The sequence below is a fragment of the Rutidosis leptorrhynchoides genome, chromosome 6 (assembly GCF_046630445.1).
Source record: "Rutidosis leptorrhynchoides isolate AG116_Rl617_1_P2 chromosome 6, CSIRO_AGI_Rlap_v1, whole genome shotgun sequence".
NCBI classification, from domain to species: Eukaryota; Viridiplantae; Streptophyta; class Magnoliopsida; order Asterales; family Asteraceae; genus Rutidosis; species Rutidosis leptorrhynchoides.
The window spans coordinates 277,326,021-277,346,132 of NC_092338.1; the positions used below are offsets into that span (position 1 = coordinate 277,326,021).

At 32.9% G+C, this 20,112-nt stretch overlaps 1 non-coding gene across 1 annotated transcript; it reads left to right on the plus strand.

The window, feature by feature from the left end:
* The first annotated feature begins 19,759 nt into the window (after nt 1–19,759).
* LOC139856248 (small nucleolar RNA R71) lies at nt 19,760–19,865 on the plus strand. The gene has a single exon (XR_011761743.1). It is a non-coding gene; the product is annotated as a small nucleolar RNA R71 (small nucleolar RNA).
* Nucleotides 19,866–20,112: the final 247 nt, after the last annotated feature.

Below are 20,112 nucleotides of genomic sequence, written 5' to 3' on the forward strand. Positions count from 1 at the left end.
ATCTTTGCCGGATCCACCTTAATACCTTCTTTGTTCACTATGTGACCGAGGAATTGAACTTCTTCTAACCAAAATGCACACTTTGAAAACTTAGCGTACAATTCTTCCTTCCTCAATACTTCTAACACCTTTCTCAAATGTTCACCGTGTTCTTGGTCATTCTTTGAGTAAATAAGTATGTCATCAATGAAAACAATGATAAACTTGTCAAGGTATGGTCCACACACTCGGTTCATAAAGTCCATGAACACAGCTGGTGCATTAGTTAAACCAAACGGCATGACCATAAACTCGTAATGACCGTAACGTGTTCTGAAAGCAGTCTTTGGAATATCATCTTCTTTCACCCGCATTTGATGATACCCGGAACGTAAGTCAATCTTTGAATAAACAGACGAGCCTTGTAGTTGATCAAATAAGTCGTCGATTCTCGGTAGTGGGTAGCGGTTCTTGATGGTAAGTTTGTTCAACTCTCGGTAGTCGATACACAACCTGAATGTACCATCTTTCTTCTTGACAAACAAAACAGGAGCTCCCCACGGTGATGTGCTTGGTCGAATGAAACCACGCTCTAAAAGTTCTTATAATTGGTTTTACAGTTCTTTCATCTCGCTGGGTGCGAGTCTGTAAGGAGCACGAGCTATTGGTGCAGCTCCTGGTACAAGATCTATTTGAAATTCAACGGATCGATGTGGGGGTAATCCCGGTAATTCTTTCGGAAATACATCGGGAAATTCTTTTGCAATGGGAACATCATTGATGCTCTTTTCTTTAGTTTGTACTTTCTCGACGTGTGCTAGAACAGCATAGCAACCTTTTCTTATTAGTTTTTGTGCCTTCAAATTACTAATAAGATGTAGCTTCGTGTTGCCCTTTTCTCCGTACACCATTAAGGGTTTTCCTTTTTCTCGTATAATGCGAATTGCATTTTTGTAACAAACGATCTCTGCTTTCACTTCTTTCAACCAGTCCATACCGATTATCACATCAAAACTCCCTAACTCTACTGGTATCAAATCAATCTTAAATGTTTCGCTAACCAGTTTAATTTCTCGATTCCGACATATATTATCTGCTGAAATTAATTTACCATTTGCTAATTCGAGTAAAAATTTACTATCCAAAGGCGTCAATGGACAACTTAATTTAGCACAAAAATCTCTACTCATATAGCTTCTATCCGCACCCGAATCAAATAAAACGTAAGCAGATTTATTGTCAATAAGAAACGTACCCGTAACAAGCTCCGGGTCTTCCTGTGCCTCTACCGCATTAATATTAAAAACTCTTTCGCGGCCTTGTCCATTCGTGTTCTCCTGGTTCGGGCAATTTCTAATAATGTGGCCCGGTTTTCCACATTTATAACAAACTACATTGGCGTAACTTGCTCCGACACTACTTGCTCCGCCATTACTCGTTCCGACACCATTTGTTCCTTTCGTTCTATTAACCCCTGGTCCGTAAACCTCACACTTCGCCGCACTATGACCATTTCTTTTACACTTGTTGCAAAATTTGGTGCAGAACCCCGAGTGATACTTTTCACACCTTTGGCATAGCTGCTTCTGATTGTTGTTGTTGTTGCGGTTATTATTGTTGTTGGGATGATTGTTGTAGTTGTTGTTGTTGCTATTGTTGTTGTTGTTGTTGGGCCATTTGTTGTAGTTGTGATTGATGTTGCGATTGTTGGGATAATTGTTGCGATTATTGTTGTAATTGCTGTTGTTGTTGTATTGGTGATTCTTATCACCATTTTCCTCCCACTTTCTTTTGACTTGCTTCACGTTGGCCTCTTCAGCAGTCTGTTCTTTAATTCTTTCTTCAATCTGGTTCACTAGTTTGTGAGCCATTCTACATGCCTGTTGTATGGAGGTGGGCTCGTGTGAACTTATATCTTCTTGGATTCTTTCCGGTAATCCTTTCACAAACGCGTCGATCTTCTCTTCCTCATCTTCAAACGCTCCCGGACACAATAGGCACAATTCTGTGAATCGTCTTTCGTACGTGGTAATATCAAATCCTTGGGTTCGTAACCCTCTAAGTTCTGTCTTGAGCTTATTGACCTCGGTTCTGGGACGGTACTTCTCGTTCATCAAGTGCTTGAATGCTGACCACGGTAGTGCGTACGCATCGTCTTGTCCCACTTGCTCTAGATAGGTATTCCACCATGTTAACGCAGAACCTGTGAAGGTATGCGTAGCGTACTTCACTTTGTCCTCTTCAGTACATTTACTTATGGCAAACACCGATTCGACCTTCTCGGTCCACCGTTTCAATCCGATCGGTCCTTCGGTTCCATCAAATTCCAAAGGTTTGCAGGCAGTGAATTCTTTGTAGGTGCATCCTACACGATTTCCTGTAATGCTAGATCCAAGGTTATTGTTGGTATGTAGCGCAGCCTGTACTGCGGCTATGTTTGAAGCTAGAAAAGTACAAAATTCCTCTTCATTCATATTCACGGTGTGTCGAGTAGTCGGTGCCATTTCCTTCAAAATAGTCAAATGGAACAAGTTAATCATACAGAATATTAAGAGTAGTTAATAGTATTTCGTAGCATAATATGAACTCATTTATAAAAGCTTTTTCTTCATATTAGCGTTTTATAAGTTTAAATGCGGGTAGTACCCACCCATTAAGTTCATACTTAATAGCTAATATACAATTCAACTACTACAATTCTATATGAAAAACTGATTATAATAATATTTCGTGTTCCAACTTTTACACAATATTTTACAAACTTACAATACCGCTTATTTTACATATATCATGAAATATAGCACACAATAAATTTGATAAAAGATGGTTGTGAAGATAATTCTAGCTAGTACACAAGTCGTTCAGCAAAGGCAATAAAGACACGTAATTCATACGTCCAGAAACAAGTCATGCATTCTGGTTTTACTAGGATTACTTCCCATCCTTGGTCTTGTGGAACATAACTGTTATGGCTGTTGATAAGACAGCGTGTTGTAACGTCGTCAAAGGGACGAGGGTTACGTAATGTCCAACAGTCCCGTAACAATCTAAAAACCTCAATTCTTACCCCAATTACCGACTCCGTCACTTGTGGGAACGTTTTGTTTAATAGTTGTAGCCCGATGTTCTTGTTCTCACTTTGGTGAGAAGCGAACATTACTAATCCGTAAGCATAACATGCTTCTTTATGTTGCATGTTAGCCGCTTTTTCTAAATCACGAAGTCCAATATTCGGATATATTGAGTCAAAATAATTTCTTAACCCATTGCGTAAAATAGCATTTGGATTCCCCGCAATATATGCGTCAAAGTAAACACATCGTAACTTATGGATTTCCCAATGTGATATCCCCCATCTTTCGAACGAAAGCCTTTTATAAACCAAGGCATTCTTGGAACGTTCTTCGAATGTCTTACAAACTGATCTTGCCTTAAATAGTTGTGCCGAAGAATTCTGACCGACTCTAGACAAGATTTCATCAATCATGTCTCCGGGTAGGTCACTTAAAATATTGGGTTGTCTATCCATTTTGTGTTTTTATACTGTAAAATAGACAAGAGTTAGATTCATAAAAAAAATACTTATTAATACAAGCAATTTTTACATATATCATAAAGCATAAGCACACTATATTATTTACATTACACCACACGAATACAACTATCTTATTCCGACTCGCTTGTTTCTTCTTCTTCGGTTTTAGTTCGTTTTGCCAAGTTTCTAGGGATATATGATGTTCCCCTAATACGAGCCGTCGTTATCCACATTGGTTTAGAAAAACCTGGTGGTTTAGAGGTTCCCGGGTCATTGTTACAACTTAAGGACTTCGGGGGTTGACGATACATATAAAGTTCATCGGGGTTGGAATTAGATTTCTCTATTTAAGCCCTTTCCCTTATTATTTTCTTTTGCCTTTTTAAATTCAGTTGGGGTAATTTCTATAACATCATCGGAATTCTCGTCGGAATCCGATTCATCGGAGAATTGGTAATCCTCCCAATATTTTGCTTCCTTGGCGGAAACACCATTGACCATAATTAACCTTGGTCGGTTGGTTGAGGATTTTCTTTTACTTAACCGTTTTATTATTTCCCCCACCGGTTCTATTTCTTCATCCGGTTCCGATTCTTCTTCCGGTTCCGATTCTTCTTCCAGTTCCGACTCTTCTTCCGGTTCCTCTTCGGGAACTTGTGAATCAGTCCACGAATCATTCCAATTTACATTTGACTCTTCATTATTATTAGGTGAGTCAATGGGACTTGTTCTAGAGGTAGACATCTATCACATAATATCAAACGCGTTAAGAGATTAATATATCACATAATATTCACATGTTAAAAATATATAGTTTCCAACAAAATTTGTTAAGCAATCATTTTTCAAGTAAACACGGTCGAAGTCCAGACTCACTAATGCATCCTAACAACTTGATAAGACACACTAATGCAAAATTTTGGTTCTCTAAGACCAACGCTCGGATACCAACTGAAATGTCTCGTTCTTATTGATTAAAAACGTTCCATATTAATTGATTTCGTTGCGAGGTTTTGACCTCTATATGAGACATTTTTCAAAGACTGCATTCATTTTAAAACAAACCATAACCTTTATTTCATAGATAAAGGTTTTAAAAAGCTTTACGTAGTTTATCAAATAATGATAATCTAAAATATCCTGTTTACACACGACCATTACATAATGGTTTACAATACAAATATGTTACAACAAAATAAGTTTCTTGAATGCAGTTTTTACACAATATCATACAAGCATGGACTCCAAATCTCGTCCTTATTTAAGTATGCGACAGCGGAAGCTCTTAATAATCACCTGAGAATAAACATGCTTAAAACGTCAACAAAAATGTTGGTGAGTTATAGGTTTAACCTATATATATCAAATCATAATAATAGACCACAAGATTTCATATTTCAATACACATCCCATACATAGAGATAAAAATCATTCATATGGTGAACACCTGGTAACCGACATTAACAAGATGCATATATAAGAATATCCCCATCATTCCGGGACACCCTTCGGATATGATATAAATTTCGAAGTACTAAAGCATCCGGTACTTTGGATGGGGCTTGTTGGGCCCAATAGATCTATCTTTAGGATTCGCGTCAATTAGGGTGTCTGTTCCCTAATTCTTAGATTACCAGACTTAATAAAAAAGGGGCATATTCGATTTTGATAATTCAACCATAGAATGTAGTTTCACGTACTTGTGTCTATTTTGTAAATCATTTATAAAACCTGCATGTATTCTCATCCCAAAAATATTAGATTTTAAAAGTGGGACTATAACTCACTTTCACAGATTTTTACTTCGTCGGGAAGTAAGACTTGGCCACTGGTTGATTCACGAACCTATAACAATATATACATATATATCAAAGTATGTTCAAAATATATTTACAACACTTTTAATATATTTTGATGTTTTAAGTTTATTAAGTCAGCTGTCCTCGTTAGTAACCTACAACTAGTTGTCCACAGTTAGATGTACAGAAATAAATCGATAAATATTATCTTGAATCAATCCACGACCCAGTGTATACATATCTCAGTATTGATCACAACTCAAACTATATATATTTTGGAATCAACCTCAACCCTGTATAGCTAACTCCAACATTCACATATAGAGTGTCTATGGTTGTTCCGAAATATATATAGATGTGTCGACATGATAGGTCGAAACATTGTATACGTGTCTATGGTATCTCAAGATTACATAATATACAATACAAGTTCATTAAGTTATGGTTGGAATAGATTTGTTACCAATTTTCACGTAGCTAAAATGAGAAAAATTATCCAATCTTGTTTAACTCATAACTTCTTCATTTTAAATCCGTTTTGAGTGAATCAAATTGCTATGGTTTCATATTGAACTATATTTTATGAATCTAAACAGAAAAATTATAGGTTTATAGTCGAAAAAATAAGTTACAAGTCGTTTTTGTAAAGGTAGTCATTTCAGTCGAAAGAACGACGTCTAGATGACCATTTTAGAAAACATACTTCCACTTTGAGTTTAACCATAATTTTTGGATATAGTTTCATGTTCATAATAAAAATCATTTTCTTAGAATAACAACTTTTAAATCAAAGTTTATCATAGTTTTTAATTAACTAACCCAAAACAGCCCGCGGTGTTACTACGACGGCGTAAATCCGGTTTTACGGTGTTTTTCGTGTTTCCAGATTTTAAATCATTAAGTTAGCATATCATATAGATATAGAACATGTGTTTAGTTGATTTTAAAAGTCAAGTTAGAAGGATTAACTTTTGTTTGCGAACAAGTTTAGAATTAACTAAACTATGTTCTAGTGATTACAAGTTTAAACCTTCGAATAAGATAGCTTTATATGTATGAATCGAATGATGTTATGAACATCATTACTACCTTAAGTTCCTTGGATAAACCTACTGGAAAAGAGAAAAATGGATCTAGCTTCAACGGATCCTTGGATGGCTCGAAGTTCTTGAAGCAGAATCATGACACGAAAACAAGTTCAAGTAAGATCATCACTTGAAATAAGATTGTTATAGTTATAGAAATTGAACCAAAGTTTGAATATGATTATTACCTTGTATTAGAATGATAACCTACTGTAAGAAACAAAGATTTCTTGAGGTTGGATGATCACCTTACAAGATTGGAAGTGAGCTAGCAAACTTGAAAGTATTCTTGATTTTATGTAACTAGAACTTGTAGAATATATGAAGAACACTTAGAACTTGAAGATAGAACTTGAGAGAGATTAATTAGATGAAGAAAATTGAAGAATGAAAGTGTTTGTAGGTGTTTTTGGTCGTTGGTGTATGGATTAGATATAAAGGATATGTAATTTTGTTTTCATGTAAATAAGTCATGAATGATTACTCATATTTTTGTAATTTTATGAGATATTTCATGCTAGTTGCCAAATGATGGTTCCCACATGTGTTACATGACTCACATGGGCTGCTAAGAGCTGATCATTGGAGTGTATATACCAATAGTACATACATCTAAAAGCTGTGTATTGTACGAGTACGAATACGGGTGCATACGAGTAGAATTGTTGATGAAACTGAACGAGGATGTAATTGTAAGCATTTTTGTTAAGTAGAAGTATTTTGATAAGTGTATTGAAGTCTTTCAAAAGTGTATAAATACATATTAAAACACTACATGTATATACATTTTAACTGAGTCGTTAAGTCATCGTTAGTCGTTACATGTAAGTGTTGTTTTGAAACCTTTAGGTTAACGATCTTGTTAAATGTTGTTAACCCAATGTTTATAATATCAAATGAGATTTTAAATTATTATATTATCATGATATTATCATGTATGAATATCTCTTAATATGATATATATACATTAAATGTCTTTACAACGATAATCGTTACATATATGTCTCGTTTAAAAATCATTAAGTTAGTAGTCTTGTTTTTACATATGTAGTTCATTGTTAATATACTTAATGATATGTTTACTTATCATATTATCATGTTAACTATATATATATCCATATATATGTCATCATATAGTTTTTACAAGTTTTAACGTTCGTGAATCACCGGTCAACTTGGGTGGTCAATTGTCTATATGAAACATATTTCAATTAATCAAGTCTTAAAAAGTTTGATTGCTTAACATGTTGGAAACATTTAATCATGTAAATATCAATCTCAATTAATATATATAAACATGGAAAAGTTCGGGTCACTACAGCATCGAGCAATTTAACCACCTCTTTTTTAATGACCTCTTTCATATTTGGGTTTAGACGACGTTGCCTTTGTACCACGGGTTTAAAATCATCTTCCATTAGGATTCGATGAGTAAAAAAGGCTGGATTGATGCCCGGTATGTCCGAAGTTTTCCAAGCTATTGCCCTTTTGTGGGATTTAAGAACGGAAACCAACCGACCCTTTTGGTCGCCGGTAAGTGTCGAAGAAATAATAACTGGAAATTGGGACGTACCTTGAAGATAAGAATATTCCATGTGAGGTGGAAGCTCCTTAAGCTCCAAGGTGGGCGGTTCTTAGAGAGATGTTTTGATACGGAATTCATTTTTCAACCGGATAATTTCAAATGATTCCGGTGCTTTAAGCTCATCCTCTTTAAGCAACTCCTCCAACTCAACTTCCGGGTCGAAGTCACCGTTGACTTCACCCATCATGATTACATCCGACGTGTCTACACTTAACAATTCCTGCAAATCATGCTCAACACAATCGTCAATAACATCAATAGCAAAACATTCATCATCGGTTGAAATAGGGTGTCTCATGGCTTTATTAATGTGACAAATCATCCTCTCATTCCCAACACCTAAGCTAAGTTGTTCTTTTTGAACATGGATGATAGCATCCGCGGTGTTAAGGAATGGTCGACCTAGAATAATGGGCACCTAAGTGTGCTCTCTCATCTCTAAGATCACGAAATCAACTGGGAATACAAGTGACTCAACCTTTACCAATATGTCCTCGGCTATTCCAGTGGGGGTATCAAAAGAGTGGTTCGCTAAACGAATCCCCATCCTTGTAGGTTTCAAGTCTCCTAGGCCAAGTTTAAGATATAATGAATATGGCATAAGGTTAACACTGGCACCTAAATCGGCAAGTGCATCGTACACTTCCAAATTACCCATAGCACAAGGGATAAGAAAACTACCCGGGTCGCCCAATTTTGGAGGCATCTTGCTCTTTTTCAAGATGGCCGAACATTCCTTATGGAGGAATGCGGAGGATACCTCATGGTACTTACCTTTCTTGGAGATTAGATCCTTGAGAAACTTCCCATAGTTAGGCATCCCTTGGAGCACTTTCGCGAGTGGCATGTCCACGCTAATCTGTTTAATCTTGTTTGTAAATTTCTGATATTGACTCGCGAGCTTATCCTTCTTCAACACTTTCGGGTAAGGAATTGGTGCTTTGTATTCCTTTAACGGCGGTGATTTAATTATGATCTCCGGCGGATCATCTTCCTTTTTCTCTTCGTCAGGCGACTTTTCTAACTCAGGCTCTTCCTCCTTTTTCTCCCCATTAATAGGTACCTGCAAAACATTAGAAGAAACAATAGGAGAAGACTTCGGAGTCTCCTTGTTAATAACCAAACCACTTCGAGTGGTTATAGCATTCACGTGCTCATTCCTAGTCGGCATCTTGTTGTTGGGATTAGATTGCGTATTAGCTGGGAGAGCACCCGGTGGTCTCTCCGATAAAGATTGTGCAATACGCCCCATTTAACAACCCGTCCTAATCCTCCTGGACGAAGCCATCAACATTTGGTCCCATCGCGATGATCGACGCCAAGTAATGTCCTTAACATGAGCAAATGCACAGCGGAAGACTTAATTCGTACCTGAGAATAACATGCTTTAAAATGTCAACATAAAGTCGGTGAGATATAGGTTTGATGCTAGCAGCGTTATAACTATGGACCACAAGATTTCATATATTTAAACATAATACACTCGCAAGTGTATGAAAAGCATTCTAAATTTGTTGAGCACCTGGTAACCAAACTTTACAAGTATAAAACAGCACATATTCCCTTTATATATAATCGCACTACACCGTACCAAGTGTAGCCACCTAAACGAAGTACTGTGCAACCGTTGAATACTGGTCGTCCAGCCCGGTTGGGGTTGTCAAGCCCGATAGATCTATCAACAGGATTCGCGTTTACACTGGCCCATGTAATTAATAGTTACCAAGTTATAGGGAGATATGCAGTGGTACAACTCAACGTAGAACGTAATTTTAGTCACTTGTGTCCATAACGTAAATCATTTATAAAAGTAGCGCATGTATTCTCAGCCCAAAAATATTTAAAGTTTAAAAGGCGACTATATACTCACCATACTGTATTTTGTAGTAAAAATGCATATAACATCATTGAACAAGAGTAAGGTTGGCCTCGGATTCACGAACCTATATCATTTGTATTTTTATTAATATACATATTTGTAATCGAACAAAAATATATGTATTTACCATTAGTGATTTAACTTTTATATTATTAACTTATATATATATATTTAATTATTTCATTAAGTATATTCTTTTTGTATATAAAAAACATTTTTATGGTTAAGTTATGTATGTTAAATATATTTTTATATATATATCAATATCATTTGTTTGTCAAAACTAGTATTTGTAATAATACTTAAATTAATATTTGTAACGGTAAAAATGATAATACTTGTTATTACTAATAAAAATAATAATGTTTGGAAAAATAATAACATAATGTATTGTTTCAAAATGGTAATATTATTAATAATCCTAACTCTTATATTAATAATAATAAGATTAATGATAAAATAATACTTATAATAATATTAATAACAGTAGTTCTTAATAGAAATGTAAAGTTTACTAACTAAGATAATGAAAATAATAGTCTTGATAATATAACCTAATACTTAATATCAATAATAATAATAATAATTGTAACTATAATCATAATATTATGTGATAATTAATACTTGTATAATATTTATATTAATAATTACAATCATAATACTAACAAAAATAATAATAATCATAATTGAAATAATAACAATAATAATAATAATAATAATAATAATAATAATAATAATAATAATAATAATAATAATAATAATAATAATAATAATAATAATAATAATAATAATAATAATAATAATAATAATAATAATAATAATAATAATAATAATAATAATAATAATAATAATAATAATAATAATAATAATAATAAACTTTGAGATTGAAAACTACCTCACATGAAAAGAGTCTCAAAAAAAAAAATTAGCTGCCCTTGCCCGGGCTCGAACCCGAGACCCCTCGTTTATACACTAACACCCCACACCATTTCTCTGCTGCTATTTTTCTGAAATACTACCACCCATATATATGTATATAGCTTATTCTTTCTGTTTCTATCATTTCCTTCTTCCTTTCAGGAATCGAACGACCCTTTTAATCATAATAACAATGTTTTAGATTCCTTATTATATTTAAAACTATACCAAATTAATTGTTATCCAAAAAAAAAAATAAGAAGAAGAAGGCCTGCTGCTTCGCAACTGCCCAAAAAAAATAATTGATTTTCGTTTTGATAATGTTTAGACAAAACTTTATAACACAAAACACTTTTCAAATCAATCCTAGAAACTATTGGGATTGTTAATTTAACTTGAATCTTCACATAAAATTCGAATTTAATTAATGAACAAGAGTTGACTTTTTTTTTATACAAAACCTTTGACCTCAAAATTAAAAGTTGTTAGATGGAATTGGATCTTGAAAAGTTACAGAAAGATTACATAGGCGATTTCCAACAAAGTTGCATTTTTAGATTTTTGAATTTCATTCGAAATTGAATTATGATGAAAAAGGTGAAGAACAATGTCGTGAAAAAAAAAATATAAGTTTTTCTGTGTTTTCCCCAATTACTCAGTAACCTACGTAGTGAGATTTTGATAAGGGGAAAGAAAATGGATCGATGGCTTTATACTGAGAATAAGAGATGATGAATTTGATTTTTGGTAGGGTTGATGTTTGTACAATGGTGTCACGGGTGTAATAGCTTGACAAAACAGATAACTAATCTACTATAAATATATCTGTATTTGCTTTTACATAAATAGTCTTAATATTTATCTATATTTGTAATTATCTATATATAAATTATATATATTTATGTATTTGTATTTATGTATAATATTTATTCTTATTTACTAATAAATATAACAATAAATAATAATAATACCCTTTATACAAATAATATAATAGTAATAATAATACTAATTATAAATATATTAATAATAATAATAATAATAATAATAATAATAATAATAATAATAATATTAATAATAATATTAATATTAATATTAATGTTACAAATATTAATATTAAGAGTAATATTAATAAAATTAATTATAATATTGTTAATGTAACAATTAAAATTTTAACTTATAATTTCATATAATATATTACCATTTATCATACCGTATCTATATTCACATCAATGTTCGTGAATCGTCAGGCATGGTCAAAAGGAAATTGATTACCTAAATATAGATTTCAAACTTTCTAGACTCAACATTACAGATTTTGCTTATCGTGTCGGAAACACATAAAGATTAAAGTTTAAATTTGGTCGGAAATTTCTGGGTCGTTACAGTACCCACCCGTTAAATAAATTTCGTCCCCGAAATTTGATCGAGATCGTCATGACTAACAGTAAAATATTTTTATGACAAATATGAATTGATAACTAGAGTTTTATCACCATTTAGTAATAGTGGTAAAATAATTCGATTATGTGAAGCGTACGAGTGAAGCTGTCACAAGAGATTGAGATAGAGATTTAACTTTTGAAGTAGTCACAATGAATTTCCGGAATTTAAGGGATTTAAAAGAAAATCTTGAAAATCTAAAAGATTTGATTCTTTGGCGAATAAGGAAATTATGGTCTTCTTTGATTTAATGCGCCAATCTGTTTCGATTGCTCTGTCAGTTATTTCACTATAAATCTACCCCTTTCGTTTCCTTATTTCCCACAACTCACATCTTCTACTTTTTCTCCTTAATTTCTACTTTAAGGCATTCGCCAATATGCTCCATCCCATTCTGATCCTTGATATACCCTAAATTTTCACATCTGTCATCCTTCTCTTTCATCTATCACCCGAGGATCTTATTTACTTTTACTATTATCTTGGGATTATAGTGTTATTAATTTTCCCGTGTCTTTATGTGGCAATACGTATTGATATACACGGTTTGTAATTTCTGGGTGGTTGTTGGGTTTTATATCTTCTCTTATACTTCGATGTCCCTGCTTCTGTCTTCTATATTCATTGTCATCCACAGTTAATACTCTCTTCTATTTGCTGCGATTTATACTCCAATTTCTATTTTGGAGCTTCATTCTTTCGTTTCCTCTTCTTGCGATTAAGCATCTCTTGCAATGGTCCAGAATTCACACATACGAATTTTGGAATGAACATTGTTAATGTTTTGAGAAAGAAATCGTAATGGCACGATCTTGATTTGTTGAATTACCAGAATACCCTAGAAAAGACCGAATCATCAAGAAATATTTTCTTGATATTTTTTTAGAAATTGAATAGAATGTAAGAGCCGTGTAACATAGCACATGATGATGGTACTGTGAATCATCACGTTCCATTACTCAACATGACTTACTGTAATATAATGACGTTGATCAAGTGTCATTATATTATACTAATTCATGCTTCAGTTCCCAACACTACTTCAAAACATTCATATTTTAGATTCGGAGGTTTCAGAATTTAGAAACAAACACAGTTTCTTTTATGTTGTAACGCAGATATTACGAAGAGATACATGATCTCAGATAAGAATAGTTGCGAAAATATCTCCAGAAATATGTAGAATATGTATAATGGAAGATATGAAGATATCTTATAATATCTAAGATAAAATGATGATGAAGAATATCATCTGGAAAGGTTTCGAATAAGGAGTAAGGTTCTTACTAACGGTTTCAGCAGGCACTGGATCATTTAGATTCTTTGAAAGCAGGTTCAGTTCTTGTGATTTATCCACAGCCTCTTTCATACTTTGCTCAATCCGTTTTCCAGTTCCAAACCTTATCTTTTTCTGAGCTTTACCAGCACACTGTACTTTGTCGTCAACTTTTGACTTGTTAAAGTTATTTACAGTTTTTGCTGCTTCACCAGCATTTCAAGAACTAGTTCGTAGTTCAGGGTGTCCTTCAGAAACTTCACATTCGAAGTATGCAATTCTTAGGGGTAGACGTTATAGGTATAACTGGAGAAGTTCTGCGAGATTTTCAAAATACTAATTGAGGATGACGAGCTGCTGATGATGTCGTGAAATATAAAAGGTTCTCTGGTAACGACGGCAAAAGGACAACGTATATATATCGAGGTTATAATAAGACTAGTTTTACTGAGAAGTCGAAGTTAACTTGCTGGAGCTGTGACAAAATTGACGACTTTGAAAAGGAATCGTAAGGTTGTTTTTGCTAATAAATGATAAAGAATTTGACACGGTACGTGTTAAACTATGAATTTGGGTTCGAGAGTTTTTCAGGTGCATAAATCTTTTCTTCCGTAGATGAAGTGCGGCTGGTTCATCCTTCCGATCGAGGTGTTTTCAAAAATCATGAAAGATTTGAACGCGGATTGTAATTTTCGAGGTACAAATGAGGTTTAAGATGAAATCAAGTGGCAAACTTGAATAATTATTTAGTTTCATATGTTATAATCAATATTTTAATTCATTTTAATTGTCCAAAGTTAGCAGTCCAATAGTCCAATATATTCATATATAATTTAATATATAATATTCGAATTAATTAATACGTATCGTGACCCGTATACCGGTCTCAGTATTGATCACAACTCAAACCATATATATATTTTGGAATCAACTTCAACCCTGTATAGCCAACTCCAACATTCACATATAGAGTGTCTATGGTTGTTCCGAAATATATATATAGATGGGTCGATATGATAGGTCGAAACCTTGTATACGTGTCCCGTTATTTAAAATGCGTAAAATAAATAAATATATATCGTGACCCGTGTACAACGTATTGTCTCAGAATTAATTCGACGTATTGTGTACATGTGTCCCAATTTAAAGTGCGTAAAAGTAAATAACAGAAATTAAATGACGATAAAAATTGCGAGAATGTAAATTGCGCTAAATAAAATGTAACCATTTAGCTAGGAACAGTTAGCTAGGAACAGTTAGCGTGGAATCTTAACAAAATTCATCATAGTTAATTTGTTTGTTTCTAACACTTTTTATTTTGTCCAATGTTTTCTTCGTTATGCCACTTGTTGGATTCTGATAGTTCAAAATCCAAATATGTAATTTGAATAGAAATGGTTGTTTTGTGGTGAACGGATACGTATATTGGTATTTGTAAGTAGGATAGTAAATGAATGTTGAATTAGATTTGAAGAATGTATAGTGTAACTTATTAATGTGAAATCTAAATATTCCTCGGGTACTACCTACCCGTTAAAATATTTTCATCATTAACAGTTTGTACGAAAGAAATTTTTAGTTACAATCTTTATGAAAATATACTTGCATATATATTCTCTTCGAATGTAATCATGGATGTAATGAGTCAATAAGATATTAAACTCATTTGATTTATCGTTAGTACTTGATTACATGATCTCTAAAACATTAGAGATTACATAATCGCCATGTCGAACGAAGATAAGTGAGGTAGAATGATACGTAAAGTGAAGATAATCGATATAGAACGATATGTAGAACGAAGATCATATTCGAAGTACAGATGGTGATATTGAAGCGTGTGAGGTTGATATCCGATATTCAGATTGTGATGTTGAGGTTTATGACGCGATTGTGGTTGGGGGTGATAAGGGTACTGTTAGCGTTGATGATGGTGGTACTGATTATGCTGCTGGTGCTGCTGCTGGTGTTTGCAACCTTCGCACCATGTTCTCCAAATCCGTCACGCGAGCGCGAAGTTCGTTAACTTCTGCTAGTACACTGGGATGATTGGCGGTTGGAGCGAGCGGATGAGTAAGATCTAGAATATGAGACAGTATATAGTCGTGACGAGATACTCTAGAAATGAAAAAGAAATTGGTGTTTCGAATAGGTTCGCCGGTAAGTGCTTCAAGTTCATTGCTAAGAGGGCAATTTGGTAGATGGAATGGATCTTCGATGTGAAATGATTTTCAGATATCGGATAATATTCTAACTATATAGAATATCCATATATCTATAATACTAAAGGTTTCGTAGACTACAGAGGAATTTATGGCATATGTCAGGCAAGTCTACAGATGCGCTAAAATATGAATTATCAGATACGCTAAGATATGAATTTTATCTATACATTATCAATGCAGTAAGTGCAGTAAGACGTGTCTAGACTTATGAATGATAGGCAGGCAATTTCCTAGGGATGATAAGCAGATGATTTCCGACTAGAAATGATAAGCAAAACTTTTGATACGTAGACATGGTCGAAGTCCAGACTCATTAATGTATCCTAATAACTACTAGTCAGACACACTAATGCAAGACCTGGTTCGCTAAGACCACCGCTCTGATACCAACTTTAACAACCCGTCCTAATCCTCCTGGACGAACCCATCAACATTTGGCCCCATCGCGATGATCGACGCCAAGTAATGTCCATAACATGAGCAAATGCACAGCGGAAGACTTAATTTGTACCTGAGAATAACATGCTTTAAAATGTCAACATAAAGTTGGTGAGATATAGGTTTGATGCTAGCAACGTTATAACTATGGACCACAAGATTTCATATATTTAAACATAATACACTCGCAAGTGTATGAAAAGCATTCTAAGTTTGTTGACCACCTGGTAACCAAACTTTACAAGCATAAAACAGCACATATTCCCTTTATATATAATCGCACTACACCGTACCAAGTGTAGCCACCTAAACGAAGTACTGTGCAACCGTTGAATACTGGTCGTCCAGCCCGGTTGGGGTTGTCAAGCCCGATAGATCTATCAACAGGATTCGCGTTTACACTGGCCCATGTAATTAATAGTTACCAAGTTATAGGGAGATATGCAGTGGTACAACTCAACGTAGAACATAATTTTAGTCACTTGTGTCCATAACGTAAATCATTTATAAAAGTAGCGCATGTATTCTCAGCCCAAAAATATTTAAAGTTTAAAAGGGGACTATATACTCACCATACTGTATTTTGTAGTAAAAATACATATAACATCATTGAACAAGAGTAAGGTTGGCCTCGGATTCACGAACCTATATCATTTGTATTTTTATTAATATGCATATTTGTAATCGAACAAAAATATATGTATTTACCATTAGTGATTTAACTTTTATATTATTAACTTATATATATTTTTTTAATTATTTCATTAAGTATATTCTTTTTGTATATAAAAAACATTTGTATGGTTAAGTTATGTATGTTAAATATATTTTTATATATATCAATATCATTTGTTTGTCAAAACTAGTATTTGTAATAATACTTAAATTATTATTTGTAACGGTAAAAATGATAATACTTGTTATTACTAATAAAAATAATAATGTTTGGAAAAATAATAACATAATGTATTGTTTCAAAATGGTAATATTATTAATAATCCTAACTCTTATATTAATAATAATAAGATTAATGATAAAATAATACTTATAATAATATTAATAACAGTAGTTCTTAATAGAAATATAAAGTTTACTAACTAAGATAATGAAAATAATAGTCTTGATAATATAACCTAATACGTAATATCAATAATAATAATAATAATAATTGTAACTATAATCATAATATTATGTGATAATTAATACTTGTATAATATTTATATTAATAATTACAATCATAATACTAACAAAAATAATAATAATCATAATTGTAATAATAACAATAATAATAATAATAATAATAATAATAATAATAATAATAATAATAATAATAATAATAATAATAATAATAATAATAATAATAATAATAATAATAATAATAATAATAATAATAATAATAATAATAATAATAATAATAATAATAATAAACTTTGATATTGAAAACTACCTCACATGAAAAGAGTCTAAAAAAAAAAAATTAGCTGCCCTTGCCCGGGCTCGAACCCGAGACCCCTCGTTTATACACTAACACCCCACACCATTTCTCTGCTGCTATTTTTCTGAAATACTACCACCCATATATATGTATATAGCTTATTCTTTCTATTTCTATCATTTCCTTTTTCCTTTCAGGAATCGAACGACCATTTTAATCATAATAACAATGTTTTAGATTCCTTATTATATTTAAAACTATACCAAATTAATTGTTATCCAAAAAAAATAATAAGAAGAAGAAGGCCTGCTGCTTCGCTGCTTCGCAACTGCCCAAAAAAAAAATATTGATTTTCGTTTTGATAATGTTTAGACAAAACTTAATAACACAAAACACTTTTAAAATCAATCCTAGAAACTATTGGGATTGTTAATTTAACTTGAATCTTCACATAAAATTCGAATTTAATTAATGAACAATAGTTAACTTTTTTTTATACAAAACCTTTGACCTCAAAATTAAAACTCGTTAGATGGAATTGGATCTTGAAAAGTTACAGAAAGATTACATAGGCGATTTCCAACAAAGTTGCATTTTTAGATTTTTGAATTTCATTCGAAATTGAATTATGATGAAAAAGGTGAAGAACAATGTAGTGAAAAAAAAATATAAGTTTTTCTGTGTTTTCCCCAATTACTCAGTAACCTACGTAGTGAGATTTTGATAAGGGGAAAGAAAATGGATCGATGGCTTTATACAGAGAATAAGAGATGATGAATTTGATTTTTGGTAGGGTTGATGTTTGTACAATGGTGTCACGGGTGTATTAGCTTGACAAAACAGATAACTAATCTACTATAAATATATCTGTATTTGCTTTTACATAAATAGTCTTAATATTTATCTATATTTGTAATTATCTGTATATAAATTATATATATTTATGTATTTGTATTTATGTATAATATTTATTCTTATTTACTAATAAATATAACAATAAATAATAATAATACCCTTTATACAAATAATATAATAGTAATAATAATACTAATTATAAATATACTAATAATAATAATAATAATAATAATAATAATAATAATAATAATAATATTAATAATAATAATATTAATGTTACAAATATTAATATTAATAGTAATATTAATAAAATTAATGATAATATTGTTAATGTAACAATTAAAATTTTAACTTATAATTTCATATAATATATTACCATTTATCATACCGTATCTATATTCACATCAATGTTCGTGAATTGTCAGGCATGGTCAAAAGGAAATTGATTACCTAAATATAGATTTCAAACTTTCTAGACTCAACATTACAGATTTTGCTTATCGTGTCGGAAACACATAAAGATTAAAGTTTAAATTTGGTCGGAAATTTCCGGGTCGTTACACCCCACATCCCATTCCAAGTTCTGAATCGAAGCCTGCTGATTTCTAACTTACTATTTTGTAGATTCCCCATCTTGCCTCAAAGCAGTGATACTTTCGTCTGTTTTCATAATAAAACCCCGTAGCAACTCCTCCAAAGGAGGCATCTTATTCTCTGGCTGGTGAACTGGTGGCATAGGCTGCTGGAAATTCCTAGGTGGTGCTTGCTGATTTCTGCTATTAAACCCAGGCGGCCTGTAGGGATATACCTTCTGATTGCCCTGATAAACCGGATTACCACTCTGATAATTGTTACCGCCCATGTTATTCGCCTGATTGAAAAACTGTCTCCCACCCGGAAATTCACTAAGGGCAAAATCTCCCTTCTTAACATAACCCAGATAATTAGCCTGTTCCTCCATTGATGCTTGATCACAATCTTTGGTAAGATGCGGTCCTTGGCATAATTCACAACCCACTTTCATAGCGTGCATCTCTTTAGTCATTGACTCCATCTGTCTCTTGAAAGTCGCAAGTTGAGCCTTAACTGCAGCAAGCTCGTCACTAGTTTCGGTACTAGCAACATAAGAAGAGCGAGAAAGATCTAATTCTTGATGCCAATCATACGAATGCGTGGCAGTATCTGAGATGATTTCATAAGCGTCATCCGGAGTATTTTTCATCAAAGAACCACCTGCAGCAATATCAAGTTCTTTTCTTGTCGGCACATTAACACCTTTGTAGAAAATTTGGACCTTATTGAAGTTGTTCAACCCGTGTTGAGGACAATTATGTAACATTTTTCTGAACCGTGTCCAAGCATCATAAAGTGTCTCATGTGGCTTCTGAACAAAGTGATTAATTTCGCTCTGAAGTTGAGCGGCCTTTGCAGCTGGAAAGAAACGTTGCAAAAATTTATCTTCCATTGTAGCCCAACTATCAATTTCACCTTCAGGCAATGAGTCTAACCAATCCTTGGTGTCATCTTTCAAAGACCAAGGAAAAACCCTCAAATAGATAACTGTCTCCGCGATATTTGCAATCTTGAACAAGTTGCAAATGCTTTTAAAGGAACGAAGATGCTCGAATGCATCCTCCTTCGGTGTACCTCTGAATTGACATTG